A 22,320-nucleotide genomic window follows, 5' to 3' on the forward strand; every position below is an offset into this window, starting at 1 on the left:
TAAATCAGGCACTTTCTATCACATGCAAAATAATTCTGGGAGAGTATCCACTTAAAAATACAACAACAAAAAAGACTTCCTTCAAGAGAAAACTTACCTCCTGGGGATTACAGATCTGGATATCCCGCAAAAAAAAATGAAGAGTATATCTTTATTTGCCCCAGTGGCAGCAAAAATTCTTTTTTCTTTTTCATTCTTTTTCTTTTTTTAAATTTTAAAATAATCTTTATTGAAATTCCAATCAAAACCATACAACTAAAATACATATATACAATAAACAATACAATATATAAACAAAGCAAATTATACATTTCCTGCCTCGTTATCTAGTATATACGGTACTGCTAACAGTTACTAACACAAATCTAAATCAAGTACCTAGCACAATTAATCTTATCATAACCATAAACAATGCAATAACTTCTATTAATTACAAATGATTCTTACATATATTGACTTCCACAGGCAGCAAAAATTCTTATCGCTACAATGTGGAAGAGCGATAAAATCCCTTCTATTCATGAATGGATCCAAAAGTTAACAGATTATGTGGAGTTAGATAGTTTATCAGAAAAAATAAAGAATAAACCAAAGCAGGAATTCATCTCAAAATGGGAAGTCTTTAAAGTTTATCTGTAAAACAATTACAGTAGTTTAAACTCTGTCGCAGCGTTTGAATAACTTTAGTAGTAGATTTAAGAAAGATCTGAAACCTTAGATAAATCAATAATTGGTTAATTAGTTAATTTAAGACAAAAATTTGTATTGGCAACAAATAATAGATAATTGAAATAAGGAATGGACGGGAGGGCCGGTCTATAGTCCAAGGACCGCTTTTTGTTTTATTGATTTGTAATTAATAATGTCCATATTATGGTTTGGTTTGGTTTGTATTTCTTTTCTTGATTTTTTTTTTTGGTGTATCAATAAAAATAAAAATAATGAATAAATAAATAAAAAGAAAGAGCTATTAAAATACGCTATGAGAAGGTTCTTCACCAGCTGCAGCAAGCGCAATGTTAACACTTGCTTGGAAAGCAGACATAGATGGAAAGCGCAAATATTGGATTAGCCACTGGTCTATATATATATATATATATATATATATATATATATATATATATATATATTCTGTGCACATGTGTAGGGGGGAACTAAGCATTCAAAATTAACTCACAAAACGATTGGGAAACTAGGAAATGAGTTCGTGACATTATGGGCACCAGCCAGTAGGGACATACGAACCTGTCCAGTTTGTTTCTTCACATTTTACATTTTACAAATCTTAAAATTCAGTCCTCTACATTTCTGTAGCACTTCAGTTAGTTAGTTAGTTAGTTAGTTAGTTAGTTAGTTAGTTAGTTAGTTAGTTCCTCCTGAAAATTTATCAGCACCTTTTTACAGGCGATTTCCCCAGATGTAATGCAACATTGCCTTTTATTCTCACTACAGGTCTCTTAAGGCACACTTCTCCCCCAATACATGCTTCTGCACTTACTGTTTGCTTGCAGAATTGCATTGCATAATTCAGAGAACTGAGAATTGTAAAACAGTAGCCACGGTTTGACCTGCGAATCCGTTCAAGAAATGCAAACTCGGTAGCTCCTCATCAAAATGCAGGGTGACAAAATGGCAAATGCGATTCATTATGAGCAAGCAGGGAAAGGGCTGTAACTCAGTGGCAGAGCATCTGCCTTGTACAAAGAAGGTCCCAGGTTCAAACCAGGTAGGGCTGTGAAGGAATCCTGCCTGAAACCCTGGGAAGCTGCTGCCAGTCAGTGTAGACAGTATTGAGCTAGATGGCCATAGAATCATAGAATCATAGAGTTGGAAGAGACCAACTCCTTGTTAAAGGCCTTGCTGAAATCAAGATAGGCTACATCCACAGCATTCCCTTCGTCTACCAGGCTTGTAATTCTGTCAAAAAATGAGATCAGATTAGTCTGACATGACTTATTTTTCAGAAACCCATGAGGACATTTTGTGATCACAGCGTTTCTTTCTAGGTGCTCACAGACAGTTTGCTTAATGATCTGCTCTAGAATCTTTCCTGGTATTGACTTGGTGGTAATTGTTTGGGTCCTCTCTTTTCCCCTTTTTGAAAATAGGGACAACGTTTGCCCTCCTCCAGTCTGCTAGAACTTCGCCTGTTCTCCAGGAATTTTCAAATATTATTGCCAGTGGCTCTGAAATCACCTCTGCCACTTCTTTTAATACTCTTGGGTGTAGTTCATCTGGCCCTGGAGACTTGAATACATCTAAACTAGCCAAGTATTCTTGTACTACCTCCTTACTTATTCTGGACTGTGTTTCCCCTGCTGAATGATCGGCTCCATATTCTTCAGGTCGGGCATTGTTTTCTTTTTTGGAGAAGACTGAGGCAAAGAAGGCGTTGAGGAGTTCTGCCCTTTCTCTATCCCCTGTTAGCATTTCACCAGGTCCAATGGCCTGACTCAATAAAGGACTCCTCTGAAGAGCAAGCTCTCCCCTGACCATACCTGCCAAGTTGCTGCCAGAGAAATAAGGAACCGGGCAGGAAATAGCAGACCGGAAGTAGCGCTGCTGCCATTTTGGAACTGGGCGGAGCAGCATCAAAAGTCGCTTCTGAGCATGCTCTGCCCAGTTCCAAAATGGCCGTCGCGCCAGAATAAACCAGGGAAAAACAAAAAAATCCGTTTTTTCAGCTAGGAACAGATGGAAAAACGGGAATTTCCCGGGGAAAACGGGAGACTTGGCAGCTATGACCCTGACAGCCCTTCTAAGAGCAGATTGTCCATGGTAAATGAGGACGCATAACCATTTGGCAAGAAAGGCAGCTGCTGCTTCTGACCCAAGTTCTGCTCAAGGGCCCCAATCCTCAAGTGTCTCCCCAAATTAACCGCAAGCGGAGCAAGGAAAGGAAGGGAGCTGGGCGTGGTAGCATGCCCAGCCAGGTTCCCAGCTCTGCCCTTCTCCTCTGCCTTTCCCACCCCACCCCTCCCTGCCCCATCTCCCAGATTTTCTGCGTTCATCCACGGGTGATTTTACTATTATTATTGTGTGGGGTTTTTTTGTTTTCTTGTTTTTGCTTCCCTCCGAAATGATGTAATTTTAATTAATTTTAATTGTGCAATTAATTTAATTGAAACACTGAGGGGGGGAATTAAAACAGCACCCATTAAAGGGTATAATTAACACCGAGGCTGCCATGCAAAGAGGCCAGAATGGAGTAAGGAGAAGGGGATGGAAAGAAAGAGAGAGAGAGAGAGAGAGAGAGAGAGAGAGAGAGAGAGAGAGAGAGAGAGAGAGACTTGCACGTTGTGTACTTCTGAGTCATAACAGGAATCCTTCTATGCTCTCTTGCCCCACCCTGCCCCCTCTTCATTTAGCGTGACATTGCACTAGCCCTCAAGGAGTTATGTGGAAGGAGGTGTGGTTGCAGAAGGCGGCTTTGCAGGGAAGCAAGCAGAGAGGAGACCTGGAGAGGGTGCCGCACGGTTAAGACGTTTGGCTCCTGCCTTGCTTTCCTTACAATAACTGTGTGATCTTGTCTCTGTGGCTCCAAACAGAGGGAATAAGAGGAATGTTCCTCCCTCAAGGGCCTGAGATTGTATAGAGTCAAGAGGACTGGACAATAAGACACCTTGCCATTCCAGGCTTGTGATTTCCTGCCGCTATCATATAAATAGCAAACCCTATGGCCGAAGGTGGAGGGATGGTGAGTTTAAAAGCTTTCCCCCTTTAAAACTAAAATAAACTCAAGGAACCTAGAAAACAATAAAGTTAACAAATACAGTGGTACCTCTGGTTACGAACTTAATTCGTTCCGGAGGTCCGTTCTTAACCTGAACCCGTTCTTAACCTGAGGTACCACTTGAGCTAACAGGGCCTCCCGCTGTCTCCGCGCCGTCGCCGCACGATTTTTGTTCTCATCCTGAGGTAAAGTTCTTAACCCGAGGTACTACTTCCGGGTTAGCGGAGTCTGTAACCCGAAGTGTTTGTAACCTGAGGTATTTGCAACCCAAGGTACCACTGTATATTAATAATAATATAAAAACTTGACCATGTTGAAATGTTCAAGCATAGGTTTCTCCCACACATAGAATCATAGAATTGGAGAGTTGGAACGGACGCCAAGGGTCATCCAGTCCAACCCCCTGCAACCCTGAAATGAAGAGTCTCATGATCTACCACCGTTCTGGGTGTACTCAGATGCATGCAGATATATAGTTAATAAGAGCTCTGCCAGATCAGGCCAATGGCCCATCTAGTCCAGCATATATTTATATATAGGTAAAGGGATGCGGGTGGCGCTGTGGTCCAAACCACTAAGCCTCTTGGGCTTGCCGATCAGAAGGTTGGCGGTTCAAATCTGCACAACGGGGTGAGCTCCCGTTGCTCTGTCCCAGCTCCTGCCTGCCTAGTAGTTCAAAAGCACGCCAGTGCAAGTAGATAAATAGGTACCACTGCAGCGGGAAGGTAAACAGTAAACCTAGCTCTGGTTTCCATCACAGTATCCCATTGCACCAGAAGTGGTTTAGTCATGCTGGCCACATGACACGGAAAGCTGTCTGTGGACAAACACCGGCTCCCTCGGCCTGAAAGCAAGATGAGCACCACAACCCCATAGTCGCCTTTGACTGGACTTAACCGTCTAGGGGTCCTTTATCTTTTACATGCACACACACACACACACCTACGCAGGGCCGGCCCTACGGCCAGGCTGGGTGGCGCGGGACGCCACGCAGCTGCGCCCGTCTGGCCGCCGGCTGCTCCGCCGCACAGCAACGCCCTCAGCAGCTGCGCTGCACGCTGAGCCTGCATGACACGTAGTAGCGCCTGCGGCAGCCGCACTACACACTGCGCCCGACCGACCGACACGCTGGGAAACAGGGCGGGGGGGCACCGGAGGGATCCGTCGCACCACGGCGCCAGGACACCAGAGGTGCTTAAGATGGCCCTGCACCTACACATAATAAAACATGAAACATGAAAAAAAAACTTCCCTGTACAAAGCTGTCTTCAGATGTCTTCTACAAGTTGTATAGTTACTTGGCTCAGGGGTCACATAATTCCATAGCCTCCAACATTTCTCTGATAAAAATAGGGACGTCCTAAGGAAAAGTGGGACGTGCCAGGATCAAATCAGAATCTGGGATGGCTTCTGTAAATCCAGGACTGTCCCTGGAAAATAGGGACACTTGGAGGGTCTGCAATCAGTTGTACCACATCTGCAGCTTGTGCAGAATGATTCTTAAGGGCAGAATAAAGAAATTCCTTCAGTAGCACCTTAAAGACCAACTAAGTTTTTATTTTGGTATGAGCTTTCGTGTGCATGCACACTTCTTCAGATCTAAGCTCATACCAAAATAAAAACTTAGTTGGTCTTTAAGGTGCTACTGAAGGAATTTCTTTATTTTGCTTCGACTCAGACCAACACGGCTACCTACCTGTATCTTAAGGGCAGGTTCACATGTAGGCATGATTTCCATTTTAATGTTGAATGTGCGGAAAACTAGGTTGGTTGGTTTCTTTGCTTTAAAAAAAATATTCTGAGGTTCATGGAGGAAATTGGACTTTCCTTTTGATTCCATTGCCATCTTTTTTCCCCCCTTGTAGAGCTCCTGTGTCACTAGGACGAGAGGAAGAAATCCAATGGGCAAAGCATTTCCCATGCCTTAGGAATAAAGTGGTGGGTATAGAAGTCTCACCTACAGGATTTGGTCTATCATGGATCATGGGCCAGAGATAGGTGGAAATGCTAATCTCAAAAACCCTAAACTCTAGAAGACGCCATAATAATATTGAGCAGTTAGCGTAAACACATTATTGTGTTGTAATCCCTGCAACAACCTTGCGAGGTAGACCAGTACTTCAAATCCTCACACTGGGAACCCTCAGCTCTGGGAAACACAATAATGAGACCTGGCATTTTAGAGCGGCGTTGCATCCTGTTCTTTTGCTCATCCTTGCAACAACATCCCTGCGAGGTAGAGCAGCGTCATTAAACCCATTTTGCAGATGGCATGGGTGAGGCTCAGAGGAGGAGGAGGGCCGCCTCGTGCGTTCCCAACCGAGGGAAGCTTCAGACCTACGTGAGCTGCAGCTCAGCCTCTTAACCACGTTGCTGCATCACAGGCTAGGCCACCCCTGAGAAACTGGGTGAAAGAGGCCGGTCCTTTCCAGAACATTAATGAATTCCCTCCCATCAAGCTTTTATGGGGCAGGCCTCTCTTGGCATCGTTTGAAAACGCGCCTCTTTTCCGTGATTAGTTTTCTTTCCCCCGCTCCAAACAGGTGTGTCAGGCTGTGTGAAAGGGAAGGGCTAGGAGAGACAATGAAGCTTTCTGCACATTCAGGAGCTCTGCGGAGTGTGGGGAAAGAGCTTTGGGGTTTGCCCAGCCCCTCACAGCTCCACCCTGACACCGCCCCACTCCTCTGTGAGATCATTCCTTCGAGGGGAAGAAATTAAATTGAGGGTAGTTTAAGCTGCTTGCTGTCTCCCTCTCCCCCCCCCCCCTCTATATATATATACCCACACACACTCATACATACGGAAAATGAGCCAGCTTTTTGTGCAATCTCTAATTGCTGCCGCAGGTTCCAAGTTGGCAGCGAGAGGCAGGATTCCTGAGGCTGACTGTTGTTAGAGATCAGGGAGACACCCTTGGTGGATTTTGTATTTTTTAAAAAATATATGAATAAATAAGGGTACTGGGTGCAGGTAATGTGGGGCAGATCTCTATCTCGTTTACAACAGGGGAAAGCCTGGAAAAAAATAGATGCAAAAAGCCATAACAGCAGCAGCAGCAGCAGCAGCTACACTGCAACAAAACATTGCAGTGCAGTCAGTGCTCCCATTCAGGGTATTGCAATCCATTCTCCCAACCCAGTTTCCCAGTTTTTCCCTGCAGCGGATCAAATTCTGTGGCCTCTGAGCTTACAGCATCTTCACCGCGGGTTTCCCCTCCATTGCCACTTCAGCACCTGCTTAAGAACTTCTTACTTCCAACCGGCCTTTTAAGTAGGATACATCTTCCTACACAAATACATAAGTAGGATAACAAGTAGGATAATAAGTAGGATACATCTTCCTAAGAAGGATCCTGACAAGGTGGAACGTGTCCAGAGGAGGGCAACCAAAATGGTCAAAGGCCTGGAAACAATGCCTTATGAGGAATGGCTTAGGGAGCTGGGCATGTTTAGCCTGGAGAAGAGAAGGTTAAGGGGTGATATGATAGCCATGTTCAAATATATAAAAGGATGTCATATAGAGGAGGGAGAAAGGTTGTTTTCTGCTGCTCCAGAGAAGTGAACACAGAGCAATGGATTCAAGCTACAAGAAAGAAGATTCCACCTAAACATTAGGAAGAACTTCCTGACAGTAAGAGCTGTTCGGCAGTGGAATTTGCTACCAAGGAGCGTGGTGGTGGAGTCTCCTTCTTTGGAGGTCTTTAAGCAGAGGCTTGACAGGCATATGTCAAGAATGCTTTGAAGGTGTTTCCTGCTTGGCAGGGGGTTGGACTGGATGGCCCTTGTGGTCTCTTCCAACTCTACGATTCTATGAAGTAGAGATCTTTATGGCATTCTGCATCTGTTACGGTGCTCTTTTAAGCAGGTAGCTTTTGCTTTGCAGGTGGGGTTGTTCTGAAATGTTTGTGTTGTTTTATATACGGAAGTGTTTGTAATAGTTTCTTGCAGCTGTGACTATTTCATTCGTTTTTGTCACTGCACTGTTGCACTGCATTGTTGCAACCCGTCCTTGGAACCTTAAGGTAAAGGATGGGAAATAATTCTAATAAACAAATAAGACAACAGATCATGCACGGAGCACAGGTTAGGTGACCTCCAGCCCGAAATCTCCTGGATTCTATGAAGATAAATGCAGAACATGATCTCTGATATGTCACCCTGGTGCAAAAGCAGTCATTTAACCAGCACAGGGCAACAGTCTGAGTATTGATCCCCATGATTTATTTATTTATTTTTTTTAAAAAAAAATCAGCATCCTGATTCTGATTTTGCTTTCATTTATTTTCCTGGAAGTTCTTAGTCATGGTACCTGCACCAGGTGGGGGCTGCCAGCACTCTGAGTCATCCTACCTGGCTGAAAAAAGACTGCTCTCCCACTTCTCAATGCATTAATTGCACTGCAATTATATTAATCAAGATAATTGCCAGATCCCTGCAGGCAATATTTAAAAAGTTTCTAATGAGGCCCTTAGTGCGAAACAAGTTGTCCTGCCCTACATTTTTCTACACCCTGGTCTTCCCCTCCACACACCCTGAACTTTGTTTTTTTTTAAAAAAAATTAATACAACCCAATCATCTGTTCTTGCAAACACACCCACCTCCCAGCTCCTGAGGGGCACCAGCAAATTTATTTTATACGGTATTTATTTATTTGATACAGTATTCCTCCTGCACATTATAAATACATAGCCAGTGTCTGGTTAAGACATTTCTGGTTGCTGGAAGTAGGTGGGTTATGAGGTCTTTGTGGTCTAAATGGGCAGTATTATCTTGGAAGATGTTTAACAGGGCCAATTCTGGGGTACAAATAGAAGAGGATGCCTTCACCCCGGTATGGTTCCCCTTTATCACACACACAGCCCAACAAGATAATGACAAATATTTATCGCCAGTATACAAATCAGTACAATGGTGCCTCGACTTACTAATGTAATCCGTTCCGAAGGCACCTTCGTAGGTCGAAAAATTCGCAAGTCGAAAAACGCCATTGGAAACGCGATTTCCCATAGGAATGCATTGGAAACGGAAAAATTCGTAAGTCGAAGCAACCCTATCTAAAAATCCGTAAGTCGAAAAATCCCTATCTAAAACCGCCACGGTTTTTTTCCGGATGTCGAGACATTCATAAGCGCACGGCCATTACCCCCATCCGTAAGTCGAAAAATTTGGTTGTCGAGTCGTTCGTAAGTCGAGGTACCACTGTATGGCTAACCGGACCCAAAAATACCCACCCACCCCACTCACACATGAAAACAAAGACCATCATAGCCAATCACAAATGAACAACCACACCCTTGGCCAACCCCAATCTCTCTCACCATCAAAAGAATACAAGTGAATAAAGGAGTACCAGCACAAACAAAGCTGACATCAAGCCCTACATATATTAAGCAAAACAGAAACATCGTCACCTAATCCCACCCCCAACCACCCTCCCATCCCCTATCTACCTCGTTTTCCCTCTTTCTTCTTAGTGAAGAAATGAAATGAAATGAAACTGATTTGCAAAGCTGATACATGTTAAAATATGTGTGACACTGCACACACCTTTGTAATTCAAGAAATCTTTAATAAAAAATATTTTTTTAAAATAAAATAAATACATAGCCAGGTGCCTGAGCTGAGGCACAGCCCCTGTTATGCCCTCCATCAGGTATCACAGGTGGTTCTACACCTCAGTGACAGGAGTGCCGAGCTTGCACTGTTGAACATGCATTCACATCTTAAAAATATAACCAGCAGGACCTGCAACAAATTGTTGCAGTGTGGAGAGCTACTGTATATGTGACTGCTATGACTTCTTCCAGTCTCTTCTCACTCTGTGTTGATTTTCTGCTCCCCACCCCACAAACGGCTCAGGACCGCAATACCTCAAGGACCGCCTCTTCCCATATGAGCCTACCCGGTCCCTGAGATCATCTTCTGAGGCCCTCCTTTGTGTGCCTCCTCCTCGAGAGGTCCGGAGGGTGGCAACACAAGAACAGGGCCTTCTCTGCAGTGGCTCCCTGTCTGTGGGATGCTCTCCTCAGGGATGTTCGCCAGGCGCCTTCATTATACACCTTTACGCGCAAGGCAAAAACGTTTCTTTTCAAAAAGGCCTTTGGTTGATCTGATTTACATCCTATGCCATTTTTAAACATTTGAGGGGGGTGGCTATTGGGTTGTTGTATTTATTTTTATTATGTATTTGTGGTTTTATATCTTGATTTTATTCTGTGAACCGCCCTGAGACCCCCCAGGGATAGGGCGGTATATAAATTCAATAACTAAAATAAAATATTTTTTAAAAAAATAAAGTCAGCTTCCACAGCTTAGAAAGTCAGTCCTCCCTGACTTTGTTTCTGTAGCCTTTGTCTCCTTAGATATGGGTGGTTGGTATTTGCAAATATTTCTGTAGTACCAGGCTACTCCAAACCTCGGGGTTCCCTTGAGGAGATTTTAAAGCAGAGGTTGGATGGCCATGTGTCCTGGATTCTTTAGCTGAGATTCCTGCATTGCAGGGGGTTGGACCAGATGACTCTCAGGGTCCCTTCCAAAATTCTATGATTCTATGCTGAGACCTCTCTCTTGCATATAAGTAGGCTTCTTTGGGCTGCCTAACACTACTAAGCACCTGTATTTGCTATTGCATGTGGAGACCTTTTAACCAGCCCCAGAAATAAATTCAGACAAGACTCAAATTTTTTGTTTGGTTTTTGGCAGAATTTAGGCCACAACTTTATTGATTACTGAAATATACTCGGAGTCGAGAGTGAATTTCATGCTCATTATTCAGCTTGTAGTAGCAAAGAAGAAGAGAAGAATGGCTCTTTTCCCGAAACGTCTGCTTATATACTGTATATTCCTGCGTATAAAATTTGGGGGTCGTCTTATACACCCAGTTGTCTTATACGCCGGAATATACGGTACATTATTTACACAATGGGCCGTGCATGATTGGCTACTTCAGGGCTGCACTTGTAGGCCAATCAGGTTGCAGATTCACTTCTGCCAGCAGCCTGATGGGCTGCTCCTGCAGGCCAATCAGATTGCGGATTCACTTCCACCTGGAGCTGGACTGGGTGTCTCCTGCGAACCAATCAGACTGCTGCATTTTTGGATCCTATTATTATAGGATTCAGCTCAGTATATAACAATTACAAATCAAGTGAGTGGCTGAATAGGCTCTGGTTCGACTAGCTCCCTGCACCCTTGCAGACAGCGCTGACTTCGGGCACCAACCATAAGTCAGCCTTGGATGAACACCTGGGACAGTGGCAAGCAGGAGCCCTGCTAGACCTCCACCCAGAGATGAGCCCTGAACTCAGGCTCAGGGCACAACCCTGCACGGGGAGACCAACATGAGTCAGTGGATTCCTTCTTCTCCTGCCACCGCTATCAACCTGAACTAGAGCCTATCTGCAACCTTACAAGTTGTGACAGTTTGCTATGCGGCAGGCAAAACCCAAGTGGCACCAGCCAATCAGCCAAGTGGGGAAAATTCCTGCCGTGCCCCTGTCCCAACGACAGGCAACCATAGCTGCCAAGTTTTCCCTTTTATCGCGAGGAAGCCTATTCAGCATAAGGGAAAATCCCTTTTAAAAAGGGATAACTTGGCATCTATGCAGGCAACACACGACCCCATAGCAAGGTCAAGCACAAGCCCTAAAACAGGGAGAGGTGGGCGGGTGTTCTGATGCACTGAGCCCGAAAGAGGAAGCTCAGGGATATGTGCAGCGGTTAAATAGTGGTCCCTCGATCGCTTTGACAGGTGTTCCTCAAGCCCAATTGCACCCAAGATCGAGGGACCACCAATAGGGTGCTGCGGCCACTCCAAAGTCCCCACCCACAACACAGAGACTGATTGCCAGGTCCCACCGCAACAAGTGCCCTCTTGTTAGGGAGGACCCGATTTAGCGGGAGCAATCGACAGCTCATATGAACATCGTTATCTGAGAGGAAAGGCTGTAGCCCAGCAATTAGGATATCTGCTTTGCATCCAGAAGGTTCAATCATCACCATCTCTAGGTAGGAATGTCCCCTGCCTGAAACATGTGGATCAATGCTTTTAGTATTGTGTTTGGTTCTGGTTTTCAGGGGAGGGGGTGTTGGTGTTTTCGTATTGTACGTACTGGTAGCTCTGAGGCTTTTTGTAAAAAAGTGATGAAAATTTATTTAATAATAATAAAAGTACTAACTCCAATGCATGATAAAATGGGGCTTACTTAAAATGAGCCAGTGTGGTGTAGTGGTTAAGAGTGGTGACTCCTAATCTGGGGAACCGGGTTCGCGTCTCCATTCCTCCACATGCAGCTGCTGGGTAAGCTTGGGCTAGTCATACTTCTCTGAGGTCTCTCAGCCCCACTCACCTCACAGAGTGTTTGTTGTGGGGGAGGAAGGGAAAGGAGAATGTTAGCCGCATTGAGACTCCTTCGGGTAGTGATAAAGCGGGATATCAAATCCAAACTACTACTCCTCCTCTTCTTCTTCTTCTTCTTCTTCTTCTTCTTCTTCTTCTTCTTCTTCTTCTTCTTCTTCTTCTTCTTCTTCTTCTTCTTCTTTCTTCTTGGCAAATAGCACACAGCATAAGTTCTGCAACAGATCAGATAGCTCTGGATAACTCAAGCAAACAAGCCAAGCCACATGCTGTAGTGTTTCATTCATTGTCACAGAAGCCACGAGGACCAAGAGTTAAAATTTGGTTGCAGAGTGCTTGATTTCCCAATCTTAATAATGCATTGCATTTCCTTACTTTTCCACGCTTGGTTACTCAACCTTAAAACTGCATTAAAGCAGAGTTACTCACCTGGAATGGAAATTAGCTTGCGTAGGTTTACTTGCGTATCCGTTGAAGGAAAACATTTTGTTGATTTGCCGGGAGCTTTTTGAGAGGAAAGGGGGAAAATAAAGATGAAAATGTGAATTCAGGTTAATAAATCAAGGGTCCCTGAGAGTGGACTGGAATGATAATTTCGGAAACGTTCTTAACAATATGGACACAACCCAGCCAGAGTTAAGGGCCTTGATCCATCTGCAAATGCATGTCACCATACAGCTGTAGCCATGCTACCCAGCTCAGTTTATCATCGGTAGTGCTGATCATCTTCTAGAAAGGAAGGACCAGAGATTCCGGCTCCCAGCTCCCAATGAGATGATCAATACTGTCCCTGATTGTTTGAATGGCAAGGCTATGTGTCCTCAGCCCCTGGATCGAAGCAGAAACTCTGCAGTACCTCAAGGACCACTTCTTTCCATATGAACCGACCCAGACCCTGAGATCATTTTCTGAGGCCCTTCTTTGTGTGCCTCCTCCTGGAGAGGTCCGGAAAATGGCAACATTCCCCATTTGTGGAATGCTCTCCTCAGGGAGATTCAGTTGGCGCCTTCATTATACACCTTTAGATAGGGAACGGGTGGCGCTGTGGTCTAAACCACTGAGTCTCTTGGGTTTGCTGATGGGAAGGTCGGCGGTTCAAATCCCCACAACGGAGTGAGCTCCCGTTGTTCTGTCCCAGCTCCTGCCAACCTAGCAGTTCGAAAGCACCCCACTGCAAGTAGATAAAGAGGTACTGCTACAGCGGGAAGGTAAACAGCATTTCCGTGCGCTGCTCTGGTTTCTGTCATGGTGTTCTGTTGCGCCAGTAGCGGTTTAGTCATGCTGGCCGCATGACCCAGAAAGCTGTCCGTGGACAAACGCCAGCTCCCTTGGCCTGAAAGTGAGATGAGCGCCGCACCCCATAGTCGCCTTTGACTAGACTTAACCATCCAGGGGGCCTTTCTGTTTACACCTTTAGGCACCAGGCAAAGCATTCCTCTTTAACCAGGCCTTTGGCTGGCTGACTGACATCTAATGCCCTTTTAAAATGGGTTGGGGGTTTCTTCTGGGGGGGGTGCTGAAGCAGTCCCCCCTTGCCTTGGGAGCACCACGTTCTCCTCAGCTGAGGAGAATGGCACCCGCCATTGCTGCGCGATCGGCCGGCAGTCCCCCTATATTGTGACTTTATGTTGTAAACACCCAGAGACCTGTGGGTATAGGGCAGTATACAAATTTAAGAAATGATAATAATTAATGATAACTTCCTTTTTATGCATACATCACCATCCTTCTAGAGCTGGGGCAACCGACATGTTGCTGTCCAGACTAGGGAGGGAGTAGAAATTTTATTCTGTTCTCATTTAAAGCCTGATTCTCACTCACCCGAAGAATATGCGAACTGCGACATCCTTTGAAATTCACACTTATACAAATTCCGCAGCGCAGTTCTCCAACCAAGCAAGATTTACAGACATGCTTATAGTAGAGAAGACTGTGCATTAAAATGAATAAATTCGTTGCAAATAACTATAAAAAATGCATTACATCAAGGGCTATGGCTTGCAAAAAAAAGCGTAGATCATTCAAAATACAGTGGTGCTTCGCAAGACGAATTTAATTCGTTCCGCGAGTCAATTCGTTTTTCGAAAAATTCGTCTTGCGAATTGCGGTTTCCCATAGGAATGCATTGAAATTTCTTTTTTTTGCTCATAGGAACGCATTAATTAAATTTCAATGCATTCCTATGGGAAACCGCGATTCACAAGATGAATTTTTCACAAAATTTCTTTTTTTTGCTCATAGGAACGCATTAATTAAATTTCAATGCATTCCTATGGGAAACCGCGATTCACAAGATGAATTTTTCACAAAACGAATTTGTCTTGCAAGTCACCATCAGATCGCAAGACGCATTCGCCTTGCGAAAAATTCGTCTTGCAGGGCATTCGTCTTGCGATGTACCACTGTAGTGTACAGAAATATGTTTATGAGGAGGCATTTCCACTCAAATGATGGCGATTTTTTTGCAGCACAGGTGCAAAATCCTTCACTGCACCTGAGACAGCAAAATCCTTCACTGCACCTGAGACAGCAGCCCACCTTAGGAGGCCCATTTCGCTGCCTGAGGTGAATGAGCAAGATGGTACGTTTCCCATTCTGTGCACAAAATCCGACTAGGCTGTTGATTCTTACCTTAGCACTGGTGATGGAACAGTCCTCCACCTCACCCTAGGCCAGCAGGATAGCTATAGTGGCTGCAGGGCAGACCACCCGGCACACATTTCTAGCTGTTTTCCGCCCCTCAGAATTTGCCACCCGAGGCAGATGCCTCACTCTGCCTCATGGTAAACCCAGCCTTGCACGCATCCCATCCTTTGTGATCCAGCTTGCAAATTATTATTTTTTTGTTCTCTTCAGCCCTCCAGTGCAGGAGAAAGTGAAATCATTCCGCAGATGCATTTCTCAAACAGTTGGGGCCCAACCCATCTCCTGCTGCGTTTGGAAGCAACACAGGGAATAGGGGTGACTTGTTTCATGCGTGTGGTAGCTTTCTGTCTGGTGCAGTGGAAAATCCTGAGCAATTTGATAGCCCCTGTCGGCAAGCACGTGGGATGCCCCCATGCATCTTTTCCGTATATCAGAATATTGATTATATAATGTAGTCATTAGATTTGAAATATTACACGCATCCTTTGAAGACAAACAACACGGCTCAAACGGCTGCTGCCTCCTCAAAGTAACCCAACTACACAGCTTCTAAAACTTCCCGTTTCACAGCTTAGCTAGGAGGAGGAAGAGAGAGAGAGAGAGAGAGAGAGAGAGAGAGAGAGAGAGAGAGAGAGAGAGAGAGAGAGAGAGAAAGCGTTCAGCAAGTTTCTCTGAAGCACCCTCCTGACATTTCCAGACTTATTAGCCAGTTTTCACACTGACTTCAATCAACCTCTTTAATCCTCCGAGGAAAGAGCATTTTTAATTCACTGATTGGCTGATAAGCTTGAAGCCAAAAAATGATTTACACGTAGATGAATTGTGCTTACAAGATGGAACTCCGAGCATTAGAAGGAGATCTGAATTTCCTATCTGTCATTTTATTTGCCACATTCATTTTTGCTCTGCCATTACCCTTCCTGATTAGAATCTTTCAGCGCTATTGGGCCCCTGCTTCCACAGTTTTTAATCTGCCTTTAATCCCATAGATTTTAAATATTCCCCGGCACCGAGAGACTAGAGGCAATTAACTGCCCTTCTGATGCTCTCCTTATCAGTTGCCTCCTTGTATCTCTCAGAAGCAGCCTCAAGACACTTCCAGGCTGACAAATACTACCGATATTTCGCATGAAGCAGTCGCAGCAGAGGAAAGTCCGGCTCGCTTAGCCGAGAAATGCAATTTCTCTCTCATATATGTGAGGGGGGGGTTCTTTTTAAAAAAATTAATAAAGCACCTCTTTATTAATTTGGAACACTTATTATTCCACCTTCCGATACAATATTATCAAGGCCGCAAGCATATAATCAGCACATTATATTATACAATAATAGATTTCGGCAGCATTTACAGGTCTGTAAAAGGCATTCTTAAAACAGCAGCAGATACTATATGCTCCAAAGGGAACTGAAACGGGGCTAAAATCCTGGGGAAACAGGACTGTTTACTAGGGGCCTAAAGGAGGTTACATTTTGCATCGGGTAAACAGGTAAGGGGAAAGAGTTCCAACTTTGAGATGGCATCACCCGAAAAAGGGCCTGTTCCCACCTCAATTCAAAGAGAAGGTTGGTCACTCAGAACCACAGGAACCAACTCCTAGGGACAGGTGTCCCTTTGGCCCCCACATAAAATATTTGAGGGGTTCGCCCCCCCCAAAAAAGTTGATGGGCATTGTCATTCAAATGGTGTGTGTGGTGTGTCTTGTGATTGATTGTGTGGGGCAGGGCTTACCTGGAACCCCCAATATTTTATTCAAGTTGGCACCCCTGGTCAGAACTGAGCCTCTCACTGCCATCTTGATCTTTGGGTTCAAATGAGGCATGTGATCCTTCAAAGACTCTGCTCTTCAAACATTTCAGGCAGCGAGTGGTTCTTAACCTTTTGGGGGACCATGGAACCATCTGAGAATCTCATGGTTTTTCTGTAAACATATCCATGTTCCTCACTGAGGTCCAGTGCCAAGGGCCTTCCGGCGGTTCCCACACTGTGAGAAGTGAGGTTACAGGGAACCAGGCAGAGGGCCTTCTTGGTAGTGGCGCCTGCCCTGTGGAACGACCTCCCATCAGATGTCAAAGAAATAAACAAGACTTTTAGAAGACATCTGAAGGCAGCCCTGTTTAGGGAAGTTTTTAATGTTTAATGTTTTATTGTGTTTTTATTATTCTGTTGGGAGCTGCCCAGAGTGGCTGGGGAAACCCAGCCAGATGGGTGGGGTCTAAATAATAAATTGTTATTGTTATTTACGAATGCCTGCAAGACGAATTTTTCGCAAGACAAATGCGTCTTGCGATCTGATGGTGACTCGCAAGACGAATTCGTTTTGCGAAAAATTCGTTGTGCAAATCGCGGTTTCCCATTGGAATGCATTGAAATTTAATTAATGCGTTCCTACGGGCAAAAAAAGAAATTTCAATGCATTCCTATGGGAAACCACGATTCGCAAGACGAATTTTTCGCAAAACGAATTGACTCGCGGTACGAATTAAATTTGTCTTGCGAGGCACCATTGTACTGTAAAATCAGAAAGAGAGAGAGAGAGAGAATCTCATGAAAGCCATGGACCCACACACCCCAAAAATGCACTGAAACACGTGCACACAATATTTTCCACACAATGTTATTTTATTGCATGGCGGGGATTTTTTGTGCCCAGTTCATGTATGCTCTGAAGCCAGGACCCCTAGGTTAAAAATCTCTTAGTTTGGGGCTAGTACTGATACTGAAAATTATATCTAAGAAAACATCAGCAGCCAGCTTTTTGTGCCAGCCAGATAAGATTGTGTCACTATGGCAAAGCCAAACTTTTGGGGGAAGGACCATGCCTCATTGCTGGAGCAGCTGCTTTGCATGCAGAAAGTCCCAAAGTCTCCCCCTTGCATTTCCAAGTAGGGCTGGAAACGACCATGGGAATCTTGGTGAGACATTGCCTGGGCTTCCATTAGCTCAGCATTGTCTACCATGATTAGCAGTGTCTCTCCAAACCTACAGGCAGGATTTCTCCCAGACCAACTGAGGCATGTTGAGGACTGAAACAGAGGCCTTTTACATGCAGAGCAGATGGTCCAGACTGAGTCACAGCCCTTCCTCTAGGGCGGGTGGTATGAGCTTGAAAAGGCATTTTGTTGAGTCAGAAGCAACATGTGTATAAATATATCTTGGGCTATGTGTGTACCACTTTCCCCTTTCCAGCTGTTGAGGAAGGCCAGGTACCAGGGCGAGTTTATTACCTTTAGAGACCCTAAGTACTCCACTGTTTTGCAATTTAAAACAACAAGATTAAACTAGAAAATAAAATAAAATATCAAAATGACACAAAACTTACATGTATACTGAAATGTACACGCATGCAAGGACTAAATGACCCTTGGGGTCTCTCCCAAATCTGATTCTGTGTGTGCTGCATCTTAGGTTTGTATTACCAGAACGTCATAAACAGGAATTTTTTCACATACCTGGTGTCACCAGACTACAACAAACTTGGTTAATGGGTGCGGGCACGATAACAATGGAGTAGTTTGGTATGTGATTGTCAAGGTGGAAGAAAGGCAGGACACAAAAGAAAGAAAGAATATTGCAAGTTTATAGTGCAGGGCCAATTCTAATGCTAACCACTGGAACCCACCAGTCCTTAAGTTACCTATGCCTTCTGTAATGATAATAATATTCTGTAATATTGTTCATAAGACAGTATTCCTTTCACAGCCTTAAGATGACTTATACAGTGGTACCTTGGTTTACGAACAGCTTAGTTTACGAACAACTTGGCTTTGGAATGCTACAAACCCGGAAGTAGGTGTTTTGGTTTGTGAACTTTGCCTTGGAAGCAGAACATGTTCCGCTTCCTGTTGAGTGTGTTCCATTTGTAAATTGAGTCCCCCGCTGCTATGGGAAAGCACGCCTTGCTTTAAGAATGCTTTAGTTTAACAACGGACTTCCGGAACGGATTAAGTTTGTAAAACAAAGTACCACTGTATAGGGTTCCAAAGTGCTCTCCCACCCTGACGCTGGGCAAACTAGACCTGCTTACTTTCAGCAAAGTTTCTGCAGCATATGTCTTCAGGCCACTTCTTGGCCATGCATGTTGACCCAAAAGTAAACCCAGAGGGAATCAAAGAGGAGGAAGGGAGGGTGACCCATTCTGAATCATGCCAAGCAGAGCCCAGGAAACTCCAGAGGGAGAACGGCAGGACCTCCTATTTGCCAAGAGGCTGTTATAGGGGCATCATTGGGGTGGCTACTTCGGAAGAGGCAGACCTGGCTTCTGCCACTGCAGCTATTGCTACCACTGCGGCGCAGGATAGGCAAGGCAAGTGATGCCCCTGGGAATCCTGCCTCCTGAGGTGGCTGCTTCACCTTGCCCAGTGCTGGATTTACGTATAAGCTAAACAAGCTATAGCTTAGGGCCCCACTCTTTTGGGGGCCCCCCAGAAAAACTGGATGTACATTTCCAAAATATAAGATAAAAAACAAATAAAATAAAACCTACATACAGTGGGCCCTCTGAACTGAGCTTGTTATCAGCATATATGGCAGGTAGATTTGATGGACCAGTGAAGAAAAACTGGGAATACTCCTCAGCCTAAAGTCAAAGGCAATCTACAATTGAAGGCCAGCACTGAAGCGAATTTTCAGTCAATTTATAATTTATACTGGTGGGTATGTCTGCCAAAACCACATCAGCTGTCCCCATGGGAAACTTGCAATGTGTGAAAGAGGAATGCGTCAGGAAACCATGGCCAAGCTCCAACGGTTGAGAATAGGTTTCCATATCATATCCTGCCTATCTGGCTGGGTTGCCCCAGCCACTCTGGGCAAACATAATATAATATATAAAAACATAATAAAATATTAAACATTTTTAAAAAAACACTTCCCTATACAGAGCTACCTTCTGATGTCTCCTAAATGTTGTATAGTTATTTATCTCCTTAGCTTTGGGGGTCGCATAAATCCATCCCTTCCAACATTTCTCCAATGAAAATAGGGACGTCCTAGGGAAAGGTGGGACATTCTGGAATCAAATCAGAAACCAGGATGGCTTCTGTAAATCCAGGACTGTCGCTGAAAAAATTGGGACATCCGGAGGGTCAGGGTTTCTCCACTTTGTCCCTTCAGTGGCAAAGAGACCACAGTGCCACATTAAAAAACAGCAACAGACTTCATAATAAGTTTTCTAAGAAAGTATTAGAAATGTAGGTAGGTATTCAGCTATGTTTTACACATAGTAAACCTATTGAAATGAACATGACTGTGTTAGGCCCATTGATTGTGATGGGGCTACTCTGAGCAGCCAATATGATGAAGGTTCTGGAAACCAAGCCTTATGAGGAACGGTTGAAGCAGCTGGGTATGTTAAGCCTGGAAAAGAGGAGACTGAGAGATGTGATAGCCATCTTCAAATATCTAAAGAGCTTTCATATGGAGGATGGAGCAAGCTTGCTTTCTCCTGCTCCAGAGGGTAGGACCAAAACCAATGGCTTCAAGTTAAAATAATGGAGGGTTCAGAATTGTGACTCACCAATTGTGACCCGCCAGGTCTCTCCATCTCATCCTTAGCCCACCCTCCCATCCCCTCCCCCTAGCCCAGGGGTCGGCAACGTGTGGCCCATGGGCCGGATGCGGCCCACAAATACCGTTTTGCCAGCCCACGAGCTGCCCCCAAACCGAGCAGCCAGCTCAGTGAGCCCACCGCATGCTGTGCTAAACCAGCGCAGCGTGACGCAGGGACTCGCCAAACAGCACCAGAAATCGTGTCTGCACAGGCGCAGATACCGGAAATCGCTTCTGCACATGCCCAGCTGCCAAAGCTTCTGCGCAGGCATGGTTTTTGGCGCTGCGGACATGCACAGACGCGATTTCCAGTGTTGCGCTGCACCGGTCCAGCCCACGGACAATCTCTGTGTGAGTGATCCGGCCCATGGCTGGTAAGCCTTGCCGACCCCTGCTCTAACCGCACCCTTTACTGACCCTTCTTTGCACCTCAAGTATATTTGCAAGGCCGGAAAGTATCCTTGGGCTCTGAGAATGCCCCTTGCTTCCCTGGGTAGAAAGCAGCATTCACATTAGTGGCTCCGCCCCCATTTGCTTCTGGCCCCTCCCACTGTTGGTACACGACCCCTAAAACAAAATCCAGGAGGAAATGTGGCCCCTGGCTTGAAAATTACTCCCAGCCCTCCCCAGCGTAGTATGCTCCAATGGGAAAGGTCCATTTTGGCACTGGCATTTAGATAGGAAACCAAAATGTATATATTTATTCCCAAAGAGGACGATTACCAAAAGAAAGGGGGAGGCAGGCAGTATTGGTTATATAACCTGGAGGGGAACCTAGGCTAGCTATGCCTGGACTGCCCTGTCCGCTCTGGATTCCAGCTTTGCTAAAGCATTTGAAAGACTCTTGTGGGTCTTTATTTTATTTTATTCCCCCTTTTTCCTCCTGAGCTGCCAGCTCTAGCCTAGGAATTATGGTAATATGGCAGTTCTGAGCCCTCGGCAGGATTTGCAACAGAGAAATCACATCAGTCTATGCTGATTAACAATTCCATTCCATCCAGAGATTTATATATAAAAAAAACTATCTTACATTTTGCTTTTTAATAAGAATGATCGCTATCTCAAATTGAGTCCCAGCAAATTTTAATAAAGGCCCAAGGTTGAGTGGCATTTTGCATGCTGATTTAGCCGTGATTGCTGGCTTTTGATGAGAGCTAGGCAGCCGTGTATTGCCTTCCTCATAGCAGGGGTTTTTTTCCCCTTAAAAAAAAAAAGACCAATAGTAAGGGAAAAGGGATAAAAATAAAAACTTCCAACCGCAATTTGAAGGTCTTTTCTCCCTGTGATTGATTACTGAATAAATACCTACACACATTTTCACCTATCAGTCCACACGCTACAATTCCCTACAGCAAAACAGCTGTTGTTGCTGTTGTTGTTGTTTTGTTGTTGTTGTTGTTGTTGTTGTTGTTGTTGTTGTTTGTACATATACATATACGTGTGTGTGTGTGTGTGTGTGTGTGTGTGTGTGTGTGTGTGTGTGTTATAAAGGCATCAGACAGCATCATGAAAGCTTGTTCTGGAGCCCTATAAGGATTCAGTTAATCACTAAGATAATATATGCATCAACAAAACAGAGTTTTTAATTTATGTGGGAAAAATGTTTTGGCTGTCGCCTTCCTCAGATGCCCTCATGAAAATGAAATGATGCTGTTTCCAAGGTGGCACTTATAGAGCTTTCATAGAATCATAGAATTGCAGAGTTGGAAGACACCCGGGGGTCATCTAGTCCAACCCCCCGCTTTGAGGGTGCCATGCTTTGAAGAGCAGCTGATGGAGTTGGAAGGCAATCTGTTCTGCCACATTTTTCGTTTTTTAAAAAGGTTAAAAAGTAGGGCTTACTTGACAGAACCCCCAGGTTTTTCAGCCATTGCATCGAGTGCTTAAGAAGCATCCCCTGATTTTATTTGTGCACTTAGTGATGACAGCATGTATCTGAATCTGATTGGCTATGTAGCTCCATGACATCATCTGTATCAGCCCCAGCAAGCATGGCCAATAACCAGGGATAATGGGAGTTGTAGTTCAGCAACATCA

This window comes from Zootoca vivipara, chromosome 10 (assembly GCF_963506605.1).
Source record: "Zootoca vivipara chromosome 10, rZooViv1.1, whole genome shotgun sequence".
Lineage (NCBI taxonomy): Eukaryota > Metazoa > Chordata > Lepidosauria > Squamata > Lacertidae > Zootoca > Zootoca vivipara.